General features: G+C 38.0%; 1 protein-coding gene across 1 annotated transcript in view; it reads left to right on the forward strand.

Moving 5' to 3' along the window:
* The first annotated feature begins 23,515 nt into the window (after positions 1-23,515).
* LOC122792378 overlaps positions 23,516-25,266 on the forward strand; it is a 30,792-nt gene continuing 29,041 nt past the window's right edge. The window contains exon 1 of the mRNA XM_044060168.1: positions 23,516-23,657. The gene's annotated coding sequence lies outside the window, so the exon portion shown is untranslated. The remainder of the gene's footprint in view (positions 23,658-25,266) is intronic.

Consider the following 25,266-nt stretch of genomic DNA (forward strand, 5'->3'; position numbering starts at 1 on the left):
CGTTACTAAGATATCATGTCATCTGCTGTATATGGTGGAGGATGTTGAAGAAAAATAGCAGGATAATTTAGGAAGGATCCTGAACTGACTTAAAGAACATGGACTTAAAACAAATAAAGGCAAGAATAAGTTATTTAAAGCTGAACTGCCATGTTTTGTGCATATGGTGGGCATGAATGGACTATGTAAATCATATCAGAGAATAGAATAATAGCTACAGACCTCTAGTTTCCAGGACAAAGTTACAGTCAAGGCAATAAACCAAAGCAAGGCAATAGTTGAAACTGGTAGCCTACTATAATTAGGAGTTTTTACCAAAACCTCTCAGTGATATTGCATTCAATGATCGCATTGCTACAAGGTGAATATGAATAGCAATGAACAGAAGACTATGAACATGTCTTCAAGAAGTCAGAGGAAATTACTGTATCAGCCAAAGTGCTAACACACTTTGTTCATTTATTGTATATTGCAGTTCACATGATATGTCACCTTATCAAACTAACAACGAGTCACTGTAAAAGTGGAAAGGCAATATTGAGAAACCAATAGCATATGCTTTAAGGTAATTAACTAAAACTGAATGTTATTAGGCTCACAAGATTATATCATGAATGTTCGAATTGTTAAAACATTGACACACAAGATATATATATATATATATATATATATATGTGTGTGTGTGTGTGTGTGTGTGTGTGTGTGTGTGTGTGTGTGTGTGTGTGTGTGTGTGACTGTGTGTGTGTTTGTGTGTGCACAGCTGTACATAATTCTCTTTATATTTCTTCCCTAAATCTGCCCAAGAGTCCACTTGTGGTTCTTTATTATGCTTGTGATACTTTTTATGATACCTCATCGGGGACTATGCCTACCTGTCCTTCCATTTGGGCATATAGTGTAAGTCCTGAGTCAAATATATTAACTTAAGCTGTGTGGCATTATACTATGCCTCCAAATGTATAACTTTTTTTCCCATTGCACTCTTTCACTTTCATAATCAAAAAAATCCTTAAATTCCTTTTTTTAATTCTTCTGTATCTGAGCTCTCTACTGATATAAGCCTCATCTACATAAAGAATAGGCAGGACTAAAAACAACTTAAGCACTTGTATCTTATTGTTGATGTCCACAAATAGTTTTAAAAGACACCACGAAAACAGTTGAAAAACAAAAAGATGCAGTCATCTGTTGTAGCAGTTGCAGTTAGTTAGAACACCAATAGAATCAGGTCAATAATAAAGTTCTTTTGTTTAAATTTAAAATATATATAAGTTTATAGCCACAGCTTCTTTTTAAGAATTGAGAACCTACAGCTTAAGCTACAGCTCGCACATCTTCGTCTTCACAAATCTTTGTGGCTCAAGGTTTTATATATGAAAAGTTTTAACCGCTATGATTCAAATGCTGTTTGATTTAACTACAACTACTGTCTACAACTCGCTACCTTTGTGGTGACCAGTTGAAAAACAAAAGATGCAGTCATCTGTTGTGAGCCATCGTGAGTGAAGTTTAGTAGTTGTATCAACACCAATAAAAGTGATGCCAAAAAAACTTTTCATATATAAAACCTTAGCAAGAAGCTTATTTGTTTTAGAAAACGATCGTTTTTAACAACAGAACAACTGGTTAAGAACTCTGCAGGAAGAAGCTGAAAACTACCGCTCACTTCTTTAAAATACACTGGCGTTGGTACTGCTTTGAACTGCTCGTTTGTCAAACTGTACTACTATCTTTGATGTCCACAAATAACAGTTTATTAACTGATTTATAATCTTTTACATTGTTCCTTGCCAGATTTCTTTAGCTGCTCACTCAACATCCCATTTTAAGCAAATTCTTAAGAATCTCATCTTGTCATTATCCTGCAAGAAGGGAAAATTCTGTACTAAGTCATGCACTGAGGAGTAATTCATTATGATGGCCTTTGTTTTTGCTTCATGTACTTTATATACTGCAATACCAGTAAAATATTTCAGTTTATTAAATATAATTACAGAATGGGAAAACTGTACATTGCCACCCTGAGTGGAGAGTGAAGATATTAATGTATAGGTAATGCCAGCTGAAAAAGAAGTCTGCTGCTACAAAGCAACATATTAAGCTGCTGAAAAGCTCAGATGTTAAAAAAATGGTCATTTTTTTTAGACTCACAGCAAACAAAATTTTTTTAAAAAGTAAATAAAAGAAAAGAGTGCATGTGTGTGTGAATAAGTGTGTGAGTGTGTGTGTGTGTGTGTGTGTGTGTGTGTGTGTGTGTGTGTGTGTGTGTGTGTGTGTGTGTGTTTGTGTATAAAAGCCTAAGTCAGATAAAGAGAGAAAGAGACACAGAGCAAGAAAAATACTGAAAAAGGTTGTCCATTAGCACAGGGATAGTTAATGTCTGGCATTATTGACTGACTTCAATCCTTATTGATTTATCTATGAATTAATTACATAGATTCACACTATTGTCAAAATTAGGGACTTTTAAGGATGGGGGACACCTGAGTGGTGGTGGAGAGGGATCAGCAATACCTTGCTGTATATATTTATAACATGGGATATTGATTCTGTGGATGAAAGTGTTTGTAATTGTTGATGTGTATGTGTGTGTGTGTATTTTTTCTATGTATATGTGTATGTCTTTCTGCCTTTTGACTGTGTTTCCAAATGTGTGTTTTTCTATGTGTACGTGAGTATTTCTGTGTATGTTTCTTAATGTGTGCATGTGCGTGTGAGTGTGAGTTTGTGTGTGTGTGTGTGTGTGTGTGTGTGTGTGTGTGTGTGTGTGTGTGTGTGCGTGTGTGTGCGTGTGTGTGCATGTGTGTGCATGTGTGTGTGTGTGTGTGTGTGTGTGTGTGTATAAACATTAAATAATTATATAACTTATATTTTGGATGAAAATAATTCCTCTGACAACAATTACATAGACTAAAACAAGTTGGAAGCATTAGGCAAAGGAACTATTTTACATCAGAAATATATATTAAAAAAAAGTTATAGTAATAAAAAATATAGCCCAGTTTAACAGATAGTGCATTCTCTAAGTGCACTAATGTTCTCTAGGGCATGTGCTATTGTGTATGTAATGCCCTTCCATGGGTGTAGAGGCCCTCCACTTGGGGCAGCAGGCCTTAAAACCCCTCTGGAAAGCAGGGTCAGCCTTAAGGTTATCTGGTGCCCTAAGCAAAAGGGCTCCTCAGGATCTCCTCAACACCACCTGGTGCCCCCATCCTGGTCTACCTACACCATCCAGATTACTTTTTTCTTCCTTTTTCTCACAATTTGTCCTACTCTTCAGTTTTTTGTTTTCTGTATTCATTCAACATATTTTAAAGAAACCACATGTTTACTACAAAAAATAAACAAATAAATACTGGAAAAGCACCCCGGCTACGCTGGCATCCAAGCCGGCCGCCTAGTTGGCCTATGCCTAAGGCCAGCTATGTCTGTTGCACAACATCAGACACCCTGCAGGGCATTATTGCTTGCTTGGTATATTATGTTCTGGGTTTGCAACATATTATATCATCCACAAAAAGGTAATTTTCTTATGAAAATGTTTCCAGTTGTACACAATTATATTTGATTGTCTTATATCTCTGGATGATGGCTCTAAATGTAAAACAATCAGTAATGGTGAAAGCGAACACCCCTGCCTAGTTCCTCTCATAAGACTAAACACTTTTGGCAGCTCATCACTACATTTCACTCTAGTCTGAGCTCCTCTGTAAATGCAAAATATCAATGTTATCCATTTTTATAGGAAACCAGATTCTTCAAGAAATTTATTCATAAATTCCTAACTCACTCTATTAAGCACCTTTTCAGAATCTAACTATTACATTTATATATTATTTACCAATTCATCCTTCTGTATTATAAGGGTTCTATTACCATTGTCAAATGTTTGCCTACCCTCTATAAACCCATACCGATCCAGATCTATTTTTTCTTGTCAAACCTTGGTCATTCATTTTGCCAAAATCATCATAACCACTTTATAGTCATGATTCAGAATCAATATGGGTCTGTATGACCTTGAACTGAGAGGATCTTTCCTCCTTTGGTATAACAAATACAATCACTCCTTTCCAAGTCAAGACTATAGCTCCACAAAGAAAAAAATATTATTTAATAATACTAGACAGATTTTATCTCCAGTTCTTTCTTTTTCCGCACTTATATTGGAATGTTATCACTTCCAGTGGTTTTCCATACATTTTGATTGCTTGTCACTGCTTTAATTTTAATTTCCTGTATTTTGCATTATTAATTTTCATGATTATCCTTCTGTTAATTACTTTCTCAAATATGCTCTTATTTCTTGTACGTTACTCTTAATATATTTTCCTGATTACACCTCTATTCTAATATTCTCATAATTCCTAATTTTATTATTCTTTGATCTTTTTTGCCTTAAATGTCGAGCCAGCAATTTGGTTGCTCTAGGTGCATAAGAAGTCTTACAATTAAGATGGAAGTGCTTAACGTTTATTAAATATTTTGAGTACCAGTCCTGCTGGAGTATGAGTTTTATTTATTAGTTTGGATTCTTTTTGTTCTTACATTGCCCGGTATTGGTTTTTAATTGCTCTAAGGTTATTATCAAAAAAAATAATTGTGATAAAAACATTGCTCTGTATTCTTTCATGTTTTCTAAATACCCCTGCATGTAATTTCTAGCTTCTTTCAGCTACTGTTTAACTTCTTGCGTTCTGTAAATCCATTACTGTTTTAGGTCCCGTAGATACCTACTGTGACTGATATTCCATATTGAATTTACTTTCATTGTAACCCCATTCCTAATCTTTACTTTATCATTAACCTAGACATTTGCTAGTTCTTTATTTCATTCATATCTAGTAGCATTTGACTTAAAGCTTGATCTAGCAAATCATTATATTTTTCTTTTCATAAAAAAATGCTGGAAAATGACAGTGTTTGTTACAACAGTCTTTTCTTTTCTTAAGCTTAATTGTATAGGGGCATGGTTTGACACTATCACTGGATGTGTTGTAGCTTGCACAACATCTATATGTTTTTTTCAAGATATAGCATCTATCTAATTTTTTCTAATAACCATATTTCCCTGCAAAAAATGTGTGTTTCTACTAATTTTTTCTTATTTTCATTACAATGATGATCCCAAATACATGCATATATTTCCCATTCACTGGTATTCAGTGATAATTTGGCCATCCAAAGATATCTTCCTATTTTCCTATAGTGTTTTAGTTTCCAGCCACTTCCATACATTCCTGATGAAATGTTACAGCTTCTTCTATAATATTCTTTATTTCTTGTCTGTATGATTTTGTTGGAATATATACTGCAGCCAGTATATTTTATCTGAATGATTTTGGTGGGATAAATACTGCAGCCAGTGCAATTGCCATGTCCTTCTAACAACATTTTATAGGTTCATAGGATGATACTAGACTATTGGCCTGGAGGCCCTTATAAGCCTAGCCAAGAATTTCGCCCATGATCCCTCAAAGTCAGCACCTGTTTTCCCTGTCCAGTAGGGACACAGGTGGAATCCCAGGGGTATATTTTCTGTTTCCCCATCCAGTCATGCAGGTTCCTCTTAAAGAGGGCTAGTGAGGTACTCTGCTTGACATGGAGAGGAAGTATATTCCCCAGATGGGGGAGTCATTGGGACATAAATCTATCCCAACAACAAGTTTTATTAATGTCACAGACAAGATTGAGACCTTGCATGTGGGTTGCGCTGGTGGAGTTTGACTTACGAATATGCAGCAACTCCATCAAGGCTGAGTCTGAGACGGCCTTGTATGCCAGACACAGGTCACCTCTGAGCAGTCTGTAGGAGACTGAGTAGAGGGACAGGGTATTAGCCTATCTGTATAGGATAGGTGTTTGAGACCCTGGATTTTCCTGGTCAGAAACCTCTGAGGTCTCTCCGACTGCTACATGCGCTTGGCAAGGTACATGCCGAAGGGGATATTGTACTCGATAATGGGTCTGATAAGGGAGGAGTACAGTGATGTTATGACTTCCTTGCTCCTGGATGAAATACCCTTACTTATGAGGTGGGTTATGTAGAAAGCCTTCCGTACAATGGAGGCAACATGATGGTCAAAAGTCAGGTTGCTATCGACCTAGGTGCCCAAGTCCCTCATGACTGATTGCATGCTTAGTACATTGTTATTAATGTGATAATTAGTGGAGACACCATTTTCCCCAAAGGGGATAATGGTGCATTCTTTGGCATTCAGTTTGAGGCCATGCTTCTGGCACCAGTCACTAATTTGGTTAAGGCCCTCTTGGAGGATGTTCACATCACGAGGGGAATTTATGACAGTGCCCAGCTTGCACCTCAGGAAAGTATATCCCAAACAGTAGAGGCCCCAAGACTGATCCTTGGGATATGCCACTAGAGGGGGCGTCCCCTATTTTGACTGAGTGGATTCTACCAGTGAGCCAGTTAGCTACCCATCTGGTAACATATGGGTTGATGCCTAGCTGGGAAAGTTTATTTATTATGCCCATGTGGGAATAGTGTCAAAGGCTTTGGCTAGGTCAAGGTAGGTGGTGTGCACTGTCTTGCCCTCATCCATGGCTTTGGTGACTGTTTCGAAGAAGTCGACCAAGTTTAACAGGCATCTTCTCCCTTTGACAAAACCAAACTGTGTGGCAACAAGCATTTGGAGGTTGCCAATGTCTATATTTATAAGGTCTATGATAATGCATTCCATGGCCTTGCAGATCTTACCACTATAAATCTTCCCTGCCTATCTTTCATTTGTTCCTCAATGTTTATTCTGATACACTTTTTAATTAACATTAAAACCCCTTTCTTTCTCTCATTCTATTCCAACAAAGAAACCTTCCTTTCCATGTTCTTACAATGTCATGCTCCTTATGATTGAGATGTGCTTATTGTAGCATTGTTAATATTGTAATTATAAGCCAACACTTTCTTCTTTTGTCCTTGTCCACTAGCCCATTAATATTTCACACTAATAAATCAAGCTGTCACATAATAACATTTGTCTTATTCTAACCTCATATATTCTTTGTTTCCTGTTGCAAAAGGGTCCTTTATAGTCTGTCACTGTATATATTTTATTATAATATTTCACAGTATGTTCTTTATTTCTTAATTTCATTACAACATGCGGTTCCCAGAAAAATGGGAAAAAGGAGTTGAGGATGGATGGATGCAGTTCCCTCCCTACCCAGAAAGTAAACATCACTATAAATTTGTACAGTCTTTTACTTTCTCAAGGTAATAGAGCTAATGCACTGTAGAAATAGCAGTTCAAAGTCTATCTACTTCTTTAAACTCAGATTTAAGCACTGATTTATTCCTTTTATTCCTTTGGGTTAGAGAACACTTAGCTGTTAAGCAGAAACTTATTTGCTTCAATTATAGTTTCTGAACCTGTCAATCTAGTTGCGTGCTCTTAAACAATAACACATTATCTGTCTGCTTTTGGCTAGCATGCTTGTCACTTTAATATTTTATTCACTTCTGCACCTGGTGCACTCTGCTTAAGCATTTCTTCTTTAACTTCATCAGAAATCTCATATTTCGCAGCTATTTTCAAAAGGTCATGCTTGTTGAATATCTAGACAAAACATTCCTTCAGCTTTTTACCATAGTATTCAATCATAGCTTGCTAGTGAATAAGGTTTACTGCTCTAAGCCCCACAACTAACTATAGCAGAAATTCAAGCTGCTTGCAAGAAGTCTGATGCAGTCAGCAATAAACCAATGACTAACTTTATATATTACTGCCTGAATGTTTTCAACATACAAGATATTAGTTTAATTTTTCAGTAATTATGTTAACATTTCCATGTATTGGTCTTATGGAATCTCTCACTTGTTTCACTTCCATGCAGCTAGCAGTTTAATAGTTTAATATTCCCATTCTCCTAAACATTCACACATTGTTGTCCACCTGCCTTCTGTTAGTATACTTGTCAGTCTAAACTTTTATTCAGTTTTGTACCTGTTGTGCGCTATTTAACACTTCTCCTTTAACATGATTGTAAGTCTCAAATGTCGCAGATACTAACCTTGACCACTGCAAATTAAGTAATATTTTCATTTATTATTTTCATTATTCATTTCTACCCTTCCCCTATGTCATAGGACAATTGTTAGAAGCAAAATAAAAGAGTTTGCAGTTTGAAAACAAGTAACACTTTTCCCAGAGAGGTTGTGATATAATGGCCTCCTCCAGTTAGGTCTAAATTTCACTATAAAGTAAAATTTGAAATATCATACTTATATCTTACATTTATATCAATCAAATTATTTTCTCACTAGTACTTATTGATTCCAATCATTTTAAAATATTATTCAGAGGGCAACACACATTTTAGCTATTCCAAGCATCCTTGCCAAATGATCATATATCCATGCATTTTAGCTACTGTCTTCACTCTTTGTTATCAGAATTTTTTTCTGAAAACTGTTTCATATGCTGTGTTTTAGCCATAATTTTCTTTTGGAAGTTGTTGAAGTACTAACAGTCTGTTTTATTGGCTTTTCTGTATTTTTTGACTGATTACTCATTCTTTCAGCACCTTCACTCACTTCCAATGCTTTTTTATTTTTGTCAGTTCATCATGCGCCTGGCAAGGATCATTATAGGTTTCTAACCACATTGAGTTGTTGTTTGTCTTTCAGCTTTTTCCTGGTAAGGGGTTGCCACAGCGGAACTCCGGCCCGCTAATGATTAGCAGTGGAATTTTACGAAACGCCGAGGTGCCAGCTCGACGCCCAACCTTCAATGAAGGCACGCCCATTTATGCACGCATGTCTTTTTAACACTACCCAACTGCAGGGAGGACATGCGGACTCCACACAGAAGGCACTCCCAAGCCACGGCAAGAATTGAACAGGAGAACCTCTTGCTGTGAGGTAACAACGCTACCGCCATACCACCACGGCAACTTCTAACCACATTGAGTAATAAAAAAAAAAAACAAAGTAATGTAGGACACAGCAACTTGAAGTTTAATTTTATTGCAGGGTCTTTTGTGGTGCCCCACCACTGGCCCAGTAATCAAGGAGCCTCAATCCTCACCACTGGCAAAGGTGGGGGATATACACACTGTGAGGATGACAAGTACACACACAGTAAATTGCAATTTCCCTTGAGAGGACACACAAACCATAGTCAGTCTGGAGCTGGTTTCTCCCTCTTTCTCCAGATTCCCAGTAAGACTCCCCACCAGCACAGCTATAGAGTTCAGATCTCAGCTGAGTGACCAAGCCAAGACCTGCAGCACCCTCTCTGTCTAACAAGTGCCTCATGTCCCTGCCCAAGTAGCTGACACACACACACACACACACACACACACACACACACACACACACACACACACACACACACACACACACACACACACACACACACTCTCTTTGAGATTTGATTTATACACAAACACACACACACACCTGGGAAAGGCTGGCACAGATTTAATAGGTATGTTCTCTTCTGCCCATACTGACTATAAGGTCGTTTTGACTGCCATCAGCCATTCCTTATCAGCTACTTTAAAGCCCTTTACAAAGGGTATCCAAGCTTACTGTGTAATGTTACTATTAATCCAAATGGTAGCTTGACCAAGGGCAAGGCTATTAGGAGTGACCTGCACAGTATCACCAAATAAATATGCAAGTACCCTTAGAGCTTAAATATCTCTAAACAGACCAGCCACAACTGAAAGGTTTATATATATTTAATAATAAATAATAAAAGGACAAGAAAATACTCAGTAAATCATCACAGTAACTTCAGAGTTCAAAATCACAGGCAATATTTAAAACAACATTGCAGGACAGTCTCAAATAAATAAAGAAAAACATATAAATTAATTTGGCTATATTCCTGATTATTTCTAAAGGAAATTACTGTAACCTAGTTATCTTACTTACAGAGCTAGGCAAGGCAGATATGGTAAGTGAGTTTTCCCAGCTGATCCTCTCAGGTCAAAGACAAAATACAAAATGCATTGCATCTCTCTCTCTCTCTCTCTCTCTCTCTCTCTCTCTCTCTCTCTCTCTCTGAGAGTTCTTAAATTAATATCCCAAATATTACTGCTGGGATACTTGCATAATGACATCATTTCTTGTCATCTGACTATCCCAGGCAAAACCATTGATGCAGCTCTAGCATTTAGCATTTACATGTGAAAATACATAAACAAGGATTTCTCTTAGATCTAAGGCAAATGGTGGAAGTTGTAAAATAATTTACACACACACACACACACACACACACACACACACACACACACACACACACACACACACACATTTAAAGACAATACAAAAAAAACTTCTAGTTCTAGACATTAGGTATCCTGTTGCACTGAAACTGAAAGATAACATCTCTTTTATCATGTAGTTATAAAGTAATTTAAGTTTTCAACTATTCTTCTGCAGTTAACTTGTGTTTCATTTTCCATTGTTAAAATACATACACATCTAAGCAGTTACAATAGTGTATATACATTTCTGCTCAGTACTTTACAAAATATGTCTCTGTACCAGCAGTTTGATATACACATAACATATAGTTCTAATATAGTGGTAACACAAGCAATTGCTTCATGTTGATATTCACAAATGACATATCATTATTTATAAAATTCCAGCTGGCTGAGTTGGCAGTATCTCCTTTTGTTACATATTATGCAAATAATTGTTTCTGCTATTTTTTGTTTATAATGAAAAATCATTATCCATATAGACTATTGTGTCTCCAGCTTTTAAAACTGTTACATACTGTTACAGTTTTCAGCAAAATAAAAAGGATTTCTTCTTTTAACTGGTGTCTCTGCAGTTTAATCAATATAGATCTTATCTGCTTTATCTGCCTCAAATTAGAAATATTCATTCTATGTACTCTTTCAAAGGAATATTCTTTTCTTTATTTTTTCAGTGAAATGGAGCAGCACTGATCAGTGCTGCAGTTTCACAAATTATAACCATCAGTATTTGCCTATATAGTGGCTAAAAAAAGTGCACCAGTGATGTGAACCATATTTAAAAAAAAAAAGATTGTCAGTCAGAACCCTCCACAGTTTGGATCAAGAGACTTCATGTCATTCTTAAAACATTATGAAATTCAATTAAATGAATATGTTGAAGTTGTCTAGTCAGCCAACCATAAATATATAAACAGAAAACCGAAATGCGAATGATATGAGATGTATTACTCACATACCATAACGTGTATCAATATCGATAGATAGATAGATAGATAGATAGATAGATAGATAGATAGATAGATAGATAGATAGATAGATAGAGTGATTGATTGATTTATTTTATATATTGCTGAATTACTGAAGTCATGGCCAGCTTTATGGTTAGGCAGCCTAGTGGGTCTCTTATTCAGGGGTACTTTCATTCATCTTTTTTTTTTTTTTTTTTTTTTTTGTATTTTTGTTTTTTTTTTACTGTTCTAGAACAGCCATTGCTGCAGCACCCTATGAGGAAAGTTCTGTACACCTTTCTAATTTCTAGGTTTTCTTTTTGGTCATATCTATATTCTAGACAACGAATCACAGGCTGTGTAATTCAGTGTCTAGGATACTTAGGGTGAGGCTGTCCAGAAAGCCTGAAAACATTAAACAATGTTGGGAGGGGGGTAATGGCAATAACAGTGTCAGGAATATGATATACCAGCAGTGTGAGGAATGGTCTAGTTTGTAGCAGTTACGTTTTTTTTTTTTGTTTACCCATGCAGACAGTCAGATATCATAGCTCAGAATTGTCTGTGAGCTTACAGAACATTCTTGAATTTTCCCTCAGATTTTGTCCATTCTCTCATGAAATATTTGTTTATTTTATTTATTTCTTTTTTATTTTGTAAACCACTGAGGATAACAGTCAGTCCGTAATGCCAGAAATACAAGGATCATACTTCTCATTGTTATGGAAGTGAATACCAATGCAAAATCTTTTGTTTTATTAACTTTGTAACTGAATGAGTAACATTTAATATTGTCCCTGATTCTGGGTATCTGACCCCACTTATTTTGTGGCTTTATCCCTGACTCTTGAGCGCCTAATATAAGCGTTATGCCTGACATTCATATCTCTTATATTATTGGCTTGTTTCTTGAAGGTTGCAGTCACAAAAATATTGACAGACATTTGAGTTTCAGATGTTATATCATTCGGAAAATGCATGATAATACAGAGCATGTTATTCTGCATTAGCTACATAATATTTAAATACAAATGAAAATCAAATGTTACTGTGTGTCCCTTAGTCATTCCACTCTATTTTATTTTATTTATTTATAAGAGTCTGACATCTGAGATGTACACAAAGTAACAATAGGGATGTTATCAATGAATATTACAAGAACGTCTCCTGAATACTGAACACAATGGTGCATCTGTGTAGTTAAATAAAGTTTATAAATGATATCCATTGTTAGCAACCGAATAATACGGAGCATACTTCTATGTAATCCAGAACATAAAGTAATATTATACTTAAAACTGATGATCTTGGGATTCAGGGATGATGGTTCTAAAACAATAATGCTTCCCCAACTACATACATTGTGCCTTTATGAATTATGTTCAAGAATGTTCAAACCAAAGACAATAATGCTAATCCCAACTCTACAACCGTTGCCTTTTGAAAATTAATATAATGGATAGTATATTAAGCAATGACATACTTCAACTGTTCAGTGTGTTCTCTTACTTAGGGACATAGGTAAAAGGGAAGAAGATGCTAGATTTCAGTATCAAAGTATATGTGGGATTTATATGTGTATGCGTGTATCAAATTGGTATACCATTGTATAAATATCTAATAAATAAATATGTATCAAAGCACACCTCTGATTTTTTACATATGAAGATGTGCTCTTCTACCAAACATACATCAGCAACCACATCACAGTGTCAAAATTTATAACATTGCATCACATTGCTGTAATGCACAGTCATGGCTCTAAATGCATTTTGGGGTCTTCTTACTGCTTAATTCAAAATTGTTCAACTATCCATGACAAAGCAATATTCCTAGCTCTTTTAAATGAACACATTATCTATACACCAATGGAAATGGTCATCTAGAACTGGCAAGTCTGATATGTGTACATGTGTGTGTGTGTGTGTGTGTGTGTGTGTGTGTGTGTGTGTGTGTGTGTGTGTGTGTGTGTGTGTGTAGGGGGGAGAAAGAGGAGGAGCCAGAGAGAAAGGAAGAGAAAAGAGGACCTTGGGGAGATACAGAGAGCTAATGCATGTATTCATATCCATGCTTCTCCCTGTCTTTCTCAGTGTTGATCTCAGCACTCATCCACAGTTTCCATCTTATCACCTGCCACACACACACTCTAATCTTCTAACTTTTCTGTCTGGCCAAGGTCCTTGCTTGGCTTCAACAATATTAGTATTGGAAACAATAGGCATTCAGTAACTACACTGCAGGGCTGGGGAAGAAGATGATGACATCAGGTGGGAGTTTTCACCATGCATTATATCTACAAATGTCCGTGTTGTAAACATACCCATTCTACTCCTCCCATGCAATGCTGCAAGTCAGCAGATTCGGAAGTGGACTACTGAAATTTGGGATCCTTGTTGGAAAGACACCAGCATCTGCAGATTTGTTCCTTCTCTGACTCAGCCAGAAGTATGAAACCCTGAATCTGTGTCCATACTGGGATCAGCACTGCCATTCCCTCTGCAATAGAAGAACATCTGCATGGAGCTGGGTAAAACCACCAAACTGCCACACAGACACTCTGTAAGTACCCATAGCACTTTTATCAAAGTAATGTGTTTGTATACAAAGTCTGTAATCAACAGACAGCAAAAACAGGAACAAAGCTCTCATACAAAGGTATTAGTTGGGGTTAATAAAGCAAACCTTGCTGGAAATCATTCTACATCAACTGTACCTGAGGTAGTGAATATTGTAACAGAGAGAAAAACAGGAAGTGGGATCTTTAGAAAAGCGAAGGAGCAAGCTACAGAGAAAAAATGGAAATTGTGGGAACTATACATGCAAATAATGTTTTGGAGGAGGAGTGAGGTTTAAGGGAAGGCAGGAATTGAGCAAGTTATGTAATGTTAGATTAATGATAATTGTATAAAAGCTTGTATGTGATGTATAATGTTTGTAACTGTGAACGTGTTAACACTGTTTGTTTTCTTCTACATAAATGTATGTTTGCCAATGTTTTAAGCATAGCTGGCTTTAGGCACTAGCGAGCCCTGCAGTCGCTGGGGCTCTCTGTTCTTGGGTGCGCCCAACCACAGCAAGTTACCTTAGCTTGATATTTTCTAACATGTCTGTCAAGCCAACAAAAGCTAGTACAGCAATCTTGTGTACTTAATAAACCAGCTGGGCAATAACTCTTACTTATATCTCATTTAAAATTCAAAGATATCGCTGGTTATAGTAACAGAGTTTTATCAAGGAACAGGCTACACAATTCCATTAAATATTTTACCACTGACATAGTGGCCTTGACTTAGTTGAACCTTGCTAGTGGATATTCACTCCACTTAAATAATAACATCATCAGCTTTAGGTACTTGCATTACCCATTGCTGCAAGGGGGCCCTCTTAATCATCTTTGACTGCATGAGGGCCCCACAAAAGCTGCTGTTGGTTTGAGAAAGATGAGGAGAAAAAATGTATTAATTTCCTGATTATAGGTTCATAGGATGATACTAGGCTCTTGGCCCAGAGGCCCTTATAAGCCTAGCCAAGAATTTCACCCATGTTTCCTCAAAGTCAGCACCTGTTTCCACCTGTCCAGCAGGGACACAGGTGGGATCCCAGGGCTGTATTTTCTGTTTCCTATCCAGTCGTTTAGGTTCATCCTAAAGAGGGCTAGAGGGGTACTCTGCTTGACATGGAGAGGGAGTCTATTCCACAGACAGGGGAGTCTTTGGGACACAAATCTATCCCACCAACTAGTTCTATTAATGCCACAGACTAGGTTAAGGCCTTGTGTGTGGGTTGCGTGAGTGGAGTTTGTCTTACGGACATGCAGCAACTCCATCAAGGACTGAAATGGCTTTGTATGCCAGACACAGGTCATCTCTGAGCAGTCTGTATGAGGCTGAGTAGAGGGACAGGACTTTTAGCCTATCTGTATAGGATAGGTGTTTGAGACCCTGGATTTTCCTAGTCAGGAACCTCTGTGGTCTCTCCAACTGCTGCATGTGCTTGGCAAGGTACATGCCGAAGGGGACATTGTACTCGATAATGCGTCTGATAAGGGAGGAGTACAGGGATGTTATGACCTCCTTGTTCCTGGATCAAATACCCTTATTTATGAGGTGGGCCATGTAGAAAGCCTTCCGTATAATGGAGTCAACTTGATGGTCAAAAGTCAGGTTGCTATCAACCTGGGTACCTAACTCCCTCACAACTGATTGCATGCTTAGTATGTTGTTATTAATGTCATATTTAGTGGGGATGACATTTTCTCCAAAGGTGATAATGATGCATTTCTTGGCATTCAGTTACAGGCCATGCTTCTGGCACCAGTCATTAGCTTGGGTAAGGCTCTCTTGGAGGATTTTCACATCACTAAGGGAATTTAAGGCAGTGCCCAGCTTGCAGTCATTTGCAAACCTGGTCAGCCACAGACCTCTGGTTTTGGCTTGAACCTCAGAAAAGTATATCCCAAACAGTAGAGGCCCCAAGATCGATCCTTGGGGTACACCGCTCATTACAGGTCTACTACTAGAGGTGGCTTCCCCTACTTTGACTGAGTGGGTTTCATCAGTGAGCCAGTTAGCTACCCATCTGGTAACATATGGGTTGATGCCTAGCTGGGAGAGTTTATCTATTATGCCTGAGAGAGGAACAGTGTCAAAGGCTTTAGTTAGGTCAAGGTAGGCAGTGTGCATCGTCTTCCCCTCATCCATGGCTTTGGTGACTGATTTGATGAAGTCGACCAAGTTTAACAGGCATGATCTCCCTTTGACAAAACCAAATTGTGTGGGGTCAAGAGTTTGGAGGTTGCCAATGTCCTTGTTTATAAGGTCCATCATAATGCATTCCATGGCCTTGCAGATCAGACTAGTTAGGCTGATGGGCCTATAATTGCCTGGGTCAGTGTTCTCCATTCAGCTGGGTTGAAGCCAGTGGTCACGCTTTGATTGAATAGGGTGTCTAATGGAGCTGAGAGCTCATGCCTGAGGTCATGTAGGATACAGCCAGGGAGGTTATCGGATCCACTGGAGACTGTATTTTTTGTCTTTCAGAGGGCATCAAGGACCTGCTCCCTTGTGATGAGGGGAGGGGGGCAGGTGCTGGGGATGTCTTGGTTTACTGATGGGTGGGTGCAGGGGGGTGAAGTTTTCACTGAACCTGTCTGCCAGTAGGTTGGCTATATCTATGGCATTTGTGTATGTGGTGTTATTAACCACCAGTTCAGAACAGATTTGGGTATTGCCTTTGAGTCCATGGACATATGTGAAGAAGGCCTTGTGATTGTCCTTAGTGGATGTGGCCAATTTGGACTTGAAGTTAGCCTTAGAGGATTTCACCAGTGACCTTATTTGCTTGTTCATGCAAAGGAGAGATTGCTTACAACTTGGCATATGCTCCTTCTTAGTCCTGGACAGCAATTTTTTCCTATTATTATTTATTTATTTATTTATTTGTTTATTTATTTATTTATTTATTTATTTATTTATATTTGTTGACCGGGAGTGTCCGACTGGACTTAGGTCCATTTTCAGTGGAGGCCCGGGAAGAAAAGCTCCACAGTTAAAATAAACAGACAGTAGTTACATTGGATCACATAGCGATTAACAATTTACATAGCAATTACTTACAACATATTTACAGATGAAGAACATAGTACATCAGTAGACAACTAGAATCTTTATCTGTGAAGTACATACCAGACATTAACAAATGTTACAAGAAGAAGTTCCTGCTGTATAATAAGTACTGGCTTATGAGCATCTGAGCTTGCTATAATCAAGGTAGTTAGTGGAGTGGAAAGAAAGGTAGTGGTTGGATGGGGAGGGTGATATTAGAGTGGGAGTTGCAAGGGCATAGCCAGCATATTTTTAGGTGCACTTTTAGTAAAGTTTTGAAGTGGGTGCATGATGGTATGGAGGTAATTGTGGGTGGGGGGAGTTCCATAATTTGGCTATGGTGCAATAGAATAGTGCTTCACCAGCAGAGTTACTGGCTTTAGTGATGTGCAAGTGATTTTTGTTGCTGGATCTTAGTGGTCTGGTGGTGCGATAGGGTTGGAGTAGATTCTGGAGGGATGGGACATTTAGTGGATGATTTACTAGTTTGTGGGCAAGTGAGAGTTGATACCATTGAAGGAGGTGAGGGAGTTCAAGCCAGCCCAGTTCAGCAAGTGAGAGACAGTGGTGACTACGGTAGGATGCCCCTGTGGCAAATTTGGTGATTTTGTTGTAGCAGGTCTCTAGCTTGTTTAAATCGCATTGCCTTAGGTTGGTATATATTGGACAGGCATAAAGTAGGGTGGAGATAAGGTGGGAATGTGCTATTGAAATCTTTGCTGCTTTGGTGAGAAGTTGCTTATTTCTGTATAGCGCTCCTAGTTTATTGTGGACTTTTTTTATGGTCAAGGATATGTGAATGTCAAATTTTAGTTTATTGTCTATTTCCACTCCTAGCAATTTGGTGTGTTCAGTTGGGTATATAGTGGTGTTGTCTTTTGCTGTGATGTTAAAGTGAGAGTTGTTTTGAGTATGTTTGGTGGGTTGGAAGATGAGTAGTCTATTTTTGTTTGGGTTGAGTAGTAATTGGGCATCGGATAACCAAGTTTCAACAGAGGAAAAGGCTTCCTGTGTGACTTTTTGCAGTTTGGGTAGGGACTGGGCTGAGCAGATGATGGTTGAGTCATCTGCATATTGTATGAGTGTGCCATGTTTGGTGGCAGAGGCTAGATTATTGGTGAAAACAGAGAAGAGTAGGGGTCCAAGGATGGATCCTTGGGGAACCCCTATGGAGACAGGTAGTTGGGGAGATATGTCATTCTGCCATACAATGGATTGTTGGTGGTCAGACAGGTAACTCCGAAACCAGTTGGTGACTGATTGTGAGAAGGATAGGTTATTGAGGACAGAGATAAGTTGTTTGTGTGGGACCATGTCAAATGCTTTAGATAGGTCTAGGAAAGTAGCAGAGGAGAGATAGCCATTGTTTTTATGCTGAAGGATAGTGTTAGTAAAGGAGAGTAAGGCAGTGGTGGTGCTATGGTTTGGTCAGAAACCATGCTGAGTATTGGAAAGGATGTTGTTAGTAAGGTGGTAGTCTGAGACCTGAGAGTGTATGCATCTCTCTAGTATTTTGGAGAGTGAAGAGACAATAGCTATGAGGTAGTAATTGGTTAGTTCTGTGGAGGGTCCGCCTTTGTGGAGTTTGTTTATTGCTGCTGTCCACCAGACAGGTTTACTCTTCCCTGAGGAAGATGATTTGGTCCTGTCAGGTATTGCTGAGTCCATGCTGCTATGTAGGTGCTCATATTGTTTCTTGGTGTAGGCTTGGACATTAGTGCTAGTTCCAACTGAAGTGATGGTGGCTGTGAAGCTGCTTATACCTGCTCTCAGGAGGTTGCTGTCAGCTTTGAAAAAGTTTTTTTGTTTGACCCTGGCAAGAGGGGTTCAGGGGAGATGGTGATTTTGAATGTGATTGCATTATGGTCGGATCTTAACAAGGAGGATGACACTGTAGGACTGCTACAGTGGCTACTCATGTTGGTTAGGGCCAGGTCCAGGATTTTTTTATCTCTCATGAGGGTGTCAACCAGCTGATCCAATGCATTGGCATTGACGAAGTCAACAAATCTCTGGGCATTCATGTTTGAGCTAGAATATGTGTTTCACTCTGTGATTGAGTAGTTAAAGTTGCCCAGGATCAGGGTAGAGGGTTGAATCATGATGGATTCAAGTAAGTCCAGATAGGTGGAGTGGGCGTCAGCTGGGGGTCTGTATTTAGCTATGATTTGAATAGGTGTTTTGTCAACAGTTAACTGCACCTGAAGTGAATCTTGTGTGTCATACTGTCTTGACCAGCTTGGAGGTGTGTATGTCTTTAATAAATAATGAAATTCCACCTCCTTTGGCTTTGTAGCCCTCCATTTGGGGTCTGAAAGTATGGTAGGATGAGTAACCTGGTAAGGCTGGAGTGCTCTCCTCAGCTTTGAACTAGGTTTCAGTGACTGCACAAATGTCAGCATCTTCCAGGGTGAGGAATGCTTGCAATGAGTGCAGCTTCATGTTAAGACTCATATAGTTTAGTAGCATTACCTTTAAATTTCATTTAGAAGAATTTTTCATGTTGGTAATTTTGTCCTCATGACTTTTCCTAAAAAAGGCACTAGGGGGGAAGCAACAGCCTTTGCCAGAAGCCTGAAGTCCAGGGGAGAGAGATAAAGGACATCTCTGGTAAAGCATCATAGTCTGTCAATCATGTTCTCCCAGGCTATCAGGTACTGGATCCCCTTGTAATGACACCAGAAACTAAGCCAATTGTTAAAGTCAATCATTTTCTGTTTGTATTGAGGCATCATTCTGGGTGATGGTAGGATGCTGCTTAAGGCTAGGGACATACCTGCCTGGGACACATATCCAGCAAGCACAATCATGTCCCTCTTCATATAGTCCAGAAAGGTATGTCTCAAGTCATTGAGTCATAACAGTACCTGTCATTGAGAGACTTGAGTAAGTGCATGATATGGTAGATTCTAGCACCTGACAAGCAACCTACCATGACTTTCTCCTTGTTTAGCCTGGTGAGGGGCACAGCTGTGTGTCTCATGATAGAGTCGGCTATGACTGCTATGTTGGGTTTGTGGCTGGGCCTTAGAAGCTGTGAGACACAGGCGTGTGTACTATGTGTGGTGTTTGGTGCTGTGAGTTGTGATGTGAATGTGTGTTTTTGCCTCAGAGGTCTCTTTTGTTTACTTATGTTTTTGTTGATAATCTCTGCATATGTGGGAGTGTGTTGTACAGGTGTGGATGGTGTTAGAGGTTTGGTGTTTGTGGTGTTTGAGCAGACAACTTCTCAGTGCCAGATGTACTGGCTTGAGATTGAGACTGCAATGATTATAAGTTCGGAGAAACCATAGGAAATTGTTGAGAATCTCTGCATATGTGGGAGTGTGTTGTACAGGTGTGGATGGTGTTAGAGGTGTGGTGTTTGTGCTGTTTGAGCAGACAACTTCTCAGTGCCAGATGTACTGGCTTGAGATTGAGACTGCAAGGATTATAGGTTCTTAATGTAATTCCATCTCTCACATATTGTGTTCCTAGGCCGTAGTAGTAGAGGGCTGTCTGTGTATATAAGGCAGTTGGTACATTGTCTCAGGATGCCCATATCAACCAGACTAGCAGGAGAAACCATAGGAAATTGTTTGTCCATGGTTGTCAGAATCTGTGGAAGAGAGGTCAGGGATAGTAGAGTGGGTACTATCTGAGGGGAGTACCTACAGGTGTGAGTAGGGCTGGATAAAATCAATACAGTAGTTGCAAGGGAGTGCCTCAAGGAGTGTTGGTAAGGGAAAAAATGCAGCGGAGATGCTTCACAAACAAGAGCAAACTTGCTCAAATGCAGGGTTTAATTACCACAAAATGAAAGTAAAATAGAAACACTAGAACTGACCAATCAATCCTTGACCCTGAGCTCTTAGCTAAACACCTTATGCCAGACCATTTCCAACCAGTTCACTTACTTCCACTAAGTGTTGGTAGGTCCCAGCCAATACAAGATGGTGTAGCAGGAAAAACAGGAATTACACAAACAGATCTGGATACAGCAAAACCTGTAATTAGACAATACTAAAGATATCTAAACTCTAATTAGGTCAATTTAACACAGGAGAACAGATACACACTTAAATATAACAGCAGAACAGTTCACATTCAGTTCATTAAACAGTATAACAGTAAAACAGAGAAAAAGTACAGTGCAGATGTAATGCAATTTAATAAAACAGCACAGTTAATCAAATACAAGTGCAGTATAAGTCAGAATAAATTGAAAAATGGCACTTAGTTTTGTAGATTCTCTCAGCAGCTTTGAAATCAGCACAGGGTAGATGCAGAATGCTCAGCACATTGTAGCTTGACTAAATTTGAGTTATTTCCTAAATGGTTATTACTGTGTTGTCTTGGTCATGAAAGGTGTGTTGCAAGGATGCAAGGAAAACTAAAGTTGAACAGCAACATAATTTCTTTCTCTAATCATAATTTCTGTTCAAACCATCATTGGATGAAAAGGTTGTGTAAAAAATACTTTAAAATGCACTTCAGAGCATATATGAAGTGATGGTTTCTTGAAAAAGCTGGACAGTAAGGGAAAATGTGAGAAAAGGAAGAAAAAAGTAATGTGCATGGCATAGGGAGCCCAAGATGGGGTAACAGGAAGACTGGTGTGTGTGTGTGTGTGTGTGTGTGTGTGTGTGTGTGTGTGTGTATTGTGCGGGTGGGTAAAACAGTAGACTTAGGGCAATATTTCACCTAATTCCAGACCTGTACATAGAGTTGCAGAGGCTGTTAGATGGAACTCTTCCTACTCCCCCTTTCTAGCAGTTAGGACAGGGGTCCCACAAGGATCGATATTGTGCCCTCTCCTCTTCAGTGTATTTGCCAATGACCCTTTTCTCATCCTGCCCCCAATCCAATCTTATTCAGTATGCTGATGACTTGACCATCATCAACTCTGCTGACAACATAGAAAACCTTCAATCCCTTACACAAAACTCACTCCACTCAGTTGAAAACTGGCTACAATTCAACCAACTCTTGCTAAATGCGAGCAAAACTAAGCTACTACTTTTCCTACCTAAAAATCTGGAACATGCAAAACAGAACTTATCTGTAACATCCCTTAATGGAACTAAAATTTCTGTTGACACCCAAACAAAACTCCTTCGAGCAATAATTGACAAACTTAAATTCAACCATCAAATTCATAGCTCAATAAAAAAAACACCAAAAACTAGGTCTGCTTTACCATCACAAAAACTTTCTTCCCCGTGCATCCAGGCCATCCCTTGCCCAATCCCTGCTTCTACCATCCCTACTCTATGCTTCAACTATTTTTACCCATCTACAGAGTAACCTAATATCCAAACTAGAAACCACATATAAAAAAGTAGCCAGATTTGCTACAAATCAACCTTACAAATCCCATCACTGGCTCTCATTAAAGGCTTTACAATGGCCTGAATTTTCCAACTTACTGCCTCAGTCCCAACTCCTTAAAGCCCACAATATACTAAACAATCCTAAATCCTGCCCATCCCTTGCAAATTCTCTGACACTTTATACTCCTCAATGCCCACTAAGAAGTACTAATCAATACTTTCTTGAAGTTCATAAGCCAAACAAAACCTTTGGAATAATACTCTATTGTCACTCAGTTGCAAAAAATTGGAACACACTCCCTTTAGCCCTTAGACTACTTAAAGACAAAAATGCCTTCAAGAAAATCTTTTTTCCTATCAAATTGGATATATTCATGCTCTAAACTAATACCCAAGAAACATTCAGGGATAACCTAACTTAACTGTATCACTTTTATCTCTCTCTCTCTTACTACTACCTACACATTTTTTTTCGTCCTATTCCAAACCAGTTAGCTCATGTTACACTCAGTTCCAATAATCCCTTATTGCTGTTCTTTAATTTATTTATTAACTTCTAAAGTTCACACAGCTTTATCTGTATATTTACTTACTTCATGCCTAGTACTTTGGTTCAGCAATGTATTGACCTTAGTCTTACCATATTTCTGCTTAGTTTCTTGCCATACTGCGTGAAACTTTCCATATATATATTCTATTGTATTTCTATCCATTCTATATATTCCTTTATTGCATGTTATGTAATTACTTCAGAAGTATGTATACTTAAAATGTGATCTGTGTTTATTATCTTTGCTTTTACTATTTGTTTACTTAAACTTATTTTTGGAGCTTTTCTCCTTGGGTCTCTGCTGAAAAAGGGCTTCTAAAAACCCAGACAGACGAACCCATTTCACAAATGTAAAAATAAATAAATAAAATGTATAATTGTTGCAACTAAATGCCATTAACTGTGACTGTCTCTTTGTGAGATGGGCCAACATAGTGTGGTACACAGGCCTGTTGTAATGCAAGAGCATAGCAGCTGCAGGTCAGTCTGTGCTTACTACTCGCAAAAGTTTTCAGTATGAACTAAAAGGGGTAGCAGTGGCAGAGTGATATGTTAACTGTAAGTGCCTAGGGGATCCCCAACTTGACATCTGCTGGGGGCCCCCAAAATGCTAACACAGGCCCTGGTTTTAAGTGATAATTCAGTAAGAGTGTTATAAAAAAACTAAAGCAAATCTTAATTTGTAAGTGACAGTCAATTTCATTAGTTTTCTTCCGGCTTGCATAATAAATACACCACAATATTTTCTTAGAATTTCCAGAACAACATTTAAGGAAGGAAACAATTAACCAGGATGTTTGTCTGCAATCGCTGTAGGGATGTTGTCAACCCATGCTTTATATATGGCAACAACTGAGTGAAAACCTTTAGACCTGTCTAAGAGAAGCATTTCTTTATAGGCACTGAAGAGAGAGAGAAAGCACAAGAGAGCAAAACTCAACTTTAGGAAAGCAGGTTGTGCCAGTTTAGAGTCACACTTGTGTACTGTAACTTGTCTCAGCCAACAGTAAGTACACCAATGACTGCTTCTTCTTTTTAATATCTGGGGGTCCTGTTTTTAGCTTTAAGAATTAATGAAAAAAAACTAATATTAGTAGATTCACTTTGGTAAAACAATGTGTCTGCCAGTATGCTTTCTAGGTTTATTGCTTTGCTTTTAAAAGAGGAAGAGTTTTACAGACATACTTAAACTTGCAAAGTAAGGTACTGATCTCAGTTTGCACTATATGAACAAAAATGTTATTTAATGCCGCTTCATACATTTTTCCATGCTTTTTCTGGCTTTGCTGATTTCTCATTAATAAGGAATTTCATATTTCCTGTAGTAATATCAGAGATGGCCTGCAGCTTTGTGTGCTTAATCACCTGTAATGCATGGTTGAGTCATTCTCCTTCTAATCAGCTATAATGACAAGGCTTAGAACCATGCTATGGAACTTTAAAGTCATTAGGAAACAGCAGGACAGTTTAGCAAAATGTTCTAAAAATCTGTTTAATGTGTATGGTTGACAAAGCCTCCCTTTTGTTACACATTCATTCATGCAAGTTCCAACAAATTCATAGATGTAATACAAATATCACTTTGATGATCAGCTAAAACAAGCTGTTACTGCAATAACCATTAGACTGCTATGGATTATGCTGGAAATTGCCCACAGATGTGCAATTCATTCAAGAAGCAGTGCTGAGAGTAAATTCAGGAAGGACTCTCAAACAGTTATAGTATGGTTGGCATTATACATTTACCTTGTTTGAGTTTTCCTTTCTTTCTGAGAAAACATTGTTTAATTTTTATTTTTTGTTTAACTTTTTGTTAATTTCTTGTAAATTATTTATATCACAAAATATCAAAAAGCATAACATAGCTAAAGAAGGGAATTTTATTTTTCTTTATTTCTTTTTTAAGAACTGGACTCCCTGAATTATCTATTTCCTTTGGTGTACAAATTTGACACCATGACTCCAGGCCTGTGAATTTTGATACCCAGAACATTTGTAGGTAGCGTTATAATAGATCTTATGATGTAAACTTATCTTTACTGCTTAGATGTATGCCCTATGCATCTATTTATTTCTTTGTTTATGTATTTATTTTAATTATATCTTTATTTCTTATTCACTGTGTATTAAATTATACTTTATTTTATTATCTGCCACTTTGAAAGGGGAAAAATGCTGAAATTGTTAATTGTCCTTCCTAAGCATTGATTTTTTTAATGTGACTGACCAGCTGGGATTTGCAAATGACAACAAAGATGGTACACTAATAATGAAGCTTACTCATAACAATAGACAACATATTTTATTACAGTGCAGAAAACATTTAGTAAAGCAATGCATTCCCTCACAAGGCACATATCTTCTTTAACAACAAAGGCATGGAGGCCATTATTTTCAGGAATGTGTCTCAATTTGCCTCTCAATTTTGGCATGTTCTTCATAAAATTTGTGACTTTGTAACAAAACAGTAAGAATTAAAGCTGATGTAATCAGGCATTACAGTTATAGACTTCTTGTTCATCACAAAATGTATAGTAATACAAATCTTGGTATTCCATCAACTTTTAATCAAATATGTCAATAATTTAAATGTATACCTGATTTCAGGTATTTGA

This window comes from Protopterus annectens, chromosome 1.part0 (genome assembly GCF_019279795.1).
Source record: "Protopterus annectens isolate FY-2018-M chromosome 1.part0, PAN1.0, whole genome shotgun sequence".
In the NCBI taxonomy this organism is placed as follows: Eukaryota; Metazoa; Chordata; order Ceratodontiformes; family Protopteridae; genus Protopterus; species Protopterus annectens.